The following is a 5,984-nucleotide window of genomic DNA, read 5'->3' as shown; positions in this document are numbered from 1 at the left end:
TTTTTTTTTTTTTTTTTTAGTTGGAGTCTCATTCCGTCGCCCAGGCTGGAATGCAGTGGCACGCTCACAGCCACCCCAGCATTGATCTGCTGGACTCAGATGATCCTTCCGCCTCAGCCTTCCAAGTAGCTGGAACCACAGGCGCGCGCGCTACCATGCCTGGCCAATTTTTTGATTTATTGTAGAGATGACGTCTCGCCAAGTTGCCCAGGCTGTTACTCATGGGCTCAGGCAGTCCTCTCACCTTGGCCTCCCAAAGTGCTGGGATTATAGACGTGAGCCACCGTGCCTGGCCTGATCTTTAATCTTTCATATAACCAGCTACTTCATTTAAAATTTCAAAGTGATTCTTATCAAAATTTAGATTAAATATATTCAGAGGTCCTATATTAAGGTTTTTTGACTTAAAATTAAAAGTCTCCCCTGGTTTCCAAAGGTCTTCAGCCCCAAATTTATAGGACTTAGTTGGGGTTAGTGGTAATAAAATAGGTTCTCATTCCTCTACTATGTACAGGGTTTTTCCCCTTATCTGGGTTGATTTAAGGGGGGAATGCACCAAACTCTTTAAACGTAATTCATTCATTTATTTTAAAATTTTTATTTTAAAGTTGTGGGGTACAATTCAGGGTTAGGTATACAAATGGTCATCGTACAGGCAAAATTTGACCCTCACTTTGGTCCCCACTTCTCCTGGTTTGAGATCAGGTACCCTTATTGATGAAGTTTGCCTCCTCACACCAAACTCATTTTAATGGATAGTGTTATTTTTGCTCATTTCTGCTAGAAATACTGGGATAATCTTTTTTAAAAAGTAAAGATAAATAATTCTGCAACATTTTTCACTGCAAAAGGTTTCAAATAAGAATTTTAAGATATTTGGGTTTTGGCAATATATTCCCAAAATCTTGTGTAAAGTATTCATGGACACAGGGTGTACATTTTTAAAATAATGTATATTGATTTATAAATGTAATGAATTAACTATAAAACCAAATATAACATTTACATCTGAAATATGTTCTATCTTTCCTAAAAATAAATTGTTTTCATTTTCCCACTGTTCCACATATGTTGGGGGTATATGATAGAATTGTAAATATTTTATAAGGTAATCATAGAATTATAAAATATTTTAGATTATATATGGGAACTTCTTACCCAATTCATAAATCGCTTCTAAAATATTATCAGAGCCGGGCTCGGTGGCTCAGTCTGTAATCCCACGCCTTTGGGAGGCTGAGGTAAGTGGATTGCCTGAGTCTGCGGGTTCGAGACCCGCCTGGGCAGCGAGACCTCATCTCTACAATAAATCAAAAAATCAGCCGGGCATGGTAGCTCATGCCTGTAATTCCGGCTGAGGTGGAAGGATCGCTGGAGCCCAGCAGGTCGAGGCTGCAGTGGCCGGGAGCGGCCACTGCACTCCGGTCTGGGAGACAGAGTGAGACTCCAACTCAAAAAAGTATACATATATATATATAATCAGTAGATAATCATGTGGAATCTTCTTTTTTTTTTTTAAAGCAGGATTTATTGAGAAGACAGAAAAACGCCCACAGTGGGAGGGGCCCTGAAGGGGTTGCCCGAAATCTTCTTAAATATGGAAATAGGCCAACTATAACTTTATAAGGCATTCCATTCCATTGTTGACTAGTGTTCTAAGTGAAATGAGATTTTGGTTGCCTAAATGTAAGAGCAGCGAGGTGGGGCAAAGAATAAATTTTAGGCAGAAGAAAAAGGCTGACCCTAAGCATGGAAATGGGAATACATCTGACATGTAGATTGCAGTTTGCCCGGGGTATTGAGGTCTGTGGAAGGGAGTAGTAGGAAATAAAGCTGAGAGCTTGTCGAAATGTCCAGTGGACGCTGGGTATGGTAGAGTGTTGCCTTTCTCTACCAGTAGAGGAGCTGCGCTATGTGTTGCTTCGCTGGATGAAATTGCACACAACTTGAGGGTAATCGGAACTACTGTTTGATAGATAATTAGTAAGTTTGTAAAAATCTGTGATAAAGATATTTGTGTTGTGTTTTTTGTTTTTATTTGTAGTCTCACTCCATCACTCAAACTGGAGTGCAGTGGTGCACTCAATAGCACTTCAGCCTCGACCTGCTAGGCTCAGGGGATCCTTCTGCCTCAGCCTTCCATGTAGCTGGAACCACAGACATGCACCACCATGCCCAGTTGGTTTTTTTATTTATTGTAGAGATGAGGGCTCTTCATGTTGCTCAGGCTGGTCTCAACCCCCTGCGCTCAGGCAATCCTCACAAAGTGATTACAGGCATGAGCCACCGCGCCTGGTGAGAATTACGTGGTTTTTTTGTTTTTTTTTTTTGGCGTTGGAGTCTCACTCTGTCGCCCAGACTGGAGTGCAGTGGCCGCTCCCGGCCACCGCAGCCTCGACCCACTGGGCTCCGGCGATCTTTCCGCCTCAGCCTTCCGAGTAGCCGGAATTACAGGCGCCCGCTACCATGCCCGGCTAATTTTTTGATTTATTGTAGAGGTGAGGTCTCGCCTGCCCAGGCGGGTCACGAACCCGCGGGCTCAGGCAATCCACTCACCTCAGCCTCCCAAAGGCGCGGGATTACAGGCTGAGCCACCGAGCCCAGCTGAGAATTACGTGTTTTAAGTCTTGTTTGTATATTAAGAGGAAAAATAAAGCAGTTTTACACATTAATCCTAGATTGTATATGAAAAAGCCCAAGGCCTTGAATTTTGATACCATGGTATCATGACAGCTATAATTGCAGTTATTTAGAAGAAAAGTCCACAGGGAGTTAGGAGAACTGTGAATAAGAAGTCACACTCCTCTCACCTTCCAAAGCCTCACAAGAAGGTTGTATATAAAATGAATGACATACCCAGAAACCCTTTCACAGACCATGAAGAATCACATCATGAAGTTAAGGACAAATCTGTAGACCCAGCTGTTCTTATTACCACGGTTCTACAATGTGCTCTACAGGAGGATTAATTTCTAAGAGGCTCACTCTGAGATTTTCAGGTGTGCTCTGGGAATAAAGTTGGTGTTTGTAGGAAAACAATGCTTTGCTTGGCAAGAGTGACACCATCTTGAAATGAAACTGCCATGTCGACCAATGTTTGGCTCCTGCATACTAAGGTGTTCTGCAGCAAGATCTTTAAACAATGCCTGTAGTATAGATCACCCCTCATAAAGATGCTTCTCCAACCTTTCCAGTGGTCATGAGTTTCAGCAAGAGTGACCAGTTGCACCTGTCTTTACCCTAAAAGCTATTTGCCATCTCACAGCCTTCCAAAGCAACGCTTCTGTTCATAAGTCTCTATTAAATACCTTCCTTTCTGAGAAATTGGATTTGTCAGCCTCTTTCTTCAGCTTCTCAGCTCCCTTGGCCTTTTTTGGGTAGGTTTGCGTAGACCTGCTCTCCATGAAAAAGTGTTCTTGAACTTATTTCTTATCCTCCCATACTTAAGAGACCATAAAATTTCCTCTGTGGGTGGAGATCAGAACCAATCACACATTTGGCTAATCTCAACTGCTAGAGATGTGAAGACTGTGACATGGGTGTAGGGAGGGTGTTTGCTTGCAGAATCATAGAGATACCGAGTACATTCTGTAGGCATGAAGTAATCCACAATACATCCATGACCACCATTTTTTTCTAATCCAATATTAATTTCCAGAAAGGCTCTTGGCTTCCTCATTACATTGTCTATTACCTATTTTTAAAAAGGACCCCCCCCACACACATCTTGGGGAGGTGAATCTTTCTCTCTTTACTTTTAAATAAACTATATTTTCTAATCTAAAAAAAAAAAAGGAAAAAATGTTGAAAAGAACATGATGGGTTGGGCATGGTGGCTCACACCTATAATCCCAGCACTTTGGGTAAGCCAAGACAGATGGACCACTTGAGGCTAGGAGTTTGAGACCAACCTGGACAATATAGGGAGACTCCATCTCTACAAAAAAAATTAGTTTAAAAAAGGACATAATGACCACATTGTTTTACATTTACCTTATAATTAGCCCAGAAACAAGTGACTAGCCATTGCAGATCTGCAAAGACCTTCCATTCCATAGAAACTCATTCCAAGGCAACTTTCTTACGTCGAAAGGAAAGATTACAAACTTCAGTCTTTGGGGGACTTTAAGCTTTTCCATGTCATGATATGTTACACCAGACTTCTTTTGTTCACTCATGCATATGAATTCCATTCTGCATGAAGATGCTGGTGCCAAACCCGTATTGACTTTCATGTTCCTATTCTGTGTGTTTTTTTCAGTAAATACAGTGACAAAACAGATACGTTGAATTAAAAAAAAAACTAAACTGAAGCCAGTATGTTACAGATGAGAAAGTGTTTAAGTAGAAGTTACAGGAACAGAATTTTTGTTTTGACTTTATTTTGTCTTTGATTATAATTGACTATTCCTTCGTAGCTTTCTAGATGATATTTGGTTTCCTCACACATAGAAATGAAGAGACTTGTTCTCTGAAAATCCTGTCAACGCTAAAATTTAATTAACTCTATTAGACCAAGCATGCAAAAAATAAATTGAGTATTTCTATTGTTTATATTAGAATTCTGAAATTCATCCAAAAAGAAGAGGGAGTTTTAATCCATTTTCATTGCAGGAATAGAGTTGAGAGAATATGTTTTGTCATTGAAGCAAACTTCTCCTCTTTTCCTGTCTATAAAAAGTGTGTATACACATTTTTTTTCCAGTGAGAAACAATGAGGCAATTGCTTTAGAAGGGTCATAACAGAAGTTACAAGTCTTTGGAATAACTTTTGTTTGAATCACAAGGTTTAAAGTGACTGCTAGGTGTTGCCTAATCCAACTTACTACCCAAATAGTTCTGAGCTGAAATGACCCTAAACAGATAGTTCTTTGTTTAAAAAAAAAATGGGTACAGGGACAAGTTAGAACCAAAGATCTCAGTAATTCTATAATTCATTCAGCAAGTTGTGCTAGCTACAGATATGGATTTGTGAAGGAAACAGAAGAAAATCTCTCCTTTAGGAATCCCATTTAGAACTAAAAGAAAAAGAATTCTGGAAAAGAATGTGGAGCTACTTCATAAAGCTTGTCTGAACTTTAAAAAAATCTTTTTTTTCAAAAACCTAAACATAGAACTATTTTTTTTTTTTTTTTTTTTTTTTGAGTTGGAGTCTCACTCAGTTGCCCAGACTGGAGTGCAGTGGCCGCTCCCGGTAACCGCAGCCTCGACCTGCTGGGCTCCGGCAATCCTTCCGCCTCAGCCTTCTGAGTAGCCAGAATTACAGGCATGCGCTACCACGCCCGGCTGATTTTTAGATTTATCGTAGAGATGAGGTCTCGCTGCCCAGGTGGGTCTCGAACCCGCCGGCTCAGGCAATTCATCACCTCAGCCTCCCAAAGGCACGGGATTACAGGCTGAGCCACCGAGCCCGGCTTAGAACTATTTTTTACTTTAAAAAAAAAAAAAAATTTATCTTTTGGAAAATGAGATCCTTGTAATAAATTTAAGACAAACTTGAAAATTGCAAAGCACATTATTAATTCATAAAATTTTTTTAAAGATAAGCAGGACAAAAAGTCACTGCTTTTGTTTATTAGAACATTTTTAGAATGCAACTGCTTATTGCAGAGAGGGATTTTTTATTTCATAAGTTCTGCTAGAAAGCATGAGGTTATTCTTGAATGTCAGTCAGCCTTTTTTTATACAATGAAATTATTTCACAAAAATAAGTCACTTGCCACAAAAATAACACAAGTTATGTAGAGATACATTGCTGTTTAAAAAAAAATCAAATGACATAAGACCAGCAAAAGTCCCCTTTTAGTATAGCCATTATGGAAAACAGTGTGGAGATTATTTTAAAAATTAAAAATAGGCCAGGTGCAGTAGCTCACGCCATAATCCCAGCAATTTGGGAGGTAGAGGAGAGAGGATTGCCTGAGTCCAGGAGTTTGAGACCAGTCTGGCCAACTTGGCGAGACCTTGTCTCCACAATAAATAAA

This window comes from Carlito syrichta, unplaced genomic scaffold (assembly GCF_000164805.1).
Source record: "Carlito syrichta isolate Samal-C Ts95f unplaced genomic scaffold, Tarsius_syrichta-2.0.1 Scaffold308795, whole genome shotgun sequence".
Classification (NCBI taxonomy): domain Eukaryota; kingdom Metazoa; phylum Chordata; class Mammalia; order Primates; family Tarsiidae; genus Carlito; species Carlito syrichta.
This window is presented reverse-complemented; position numbering follows the sequence as displayed.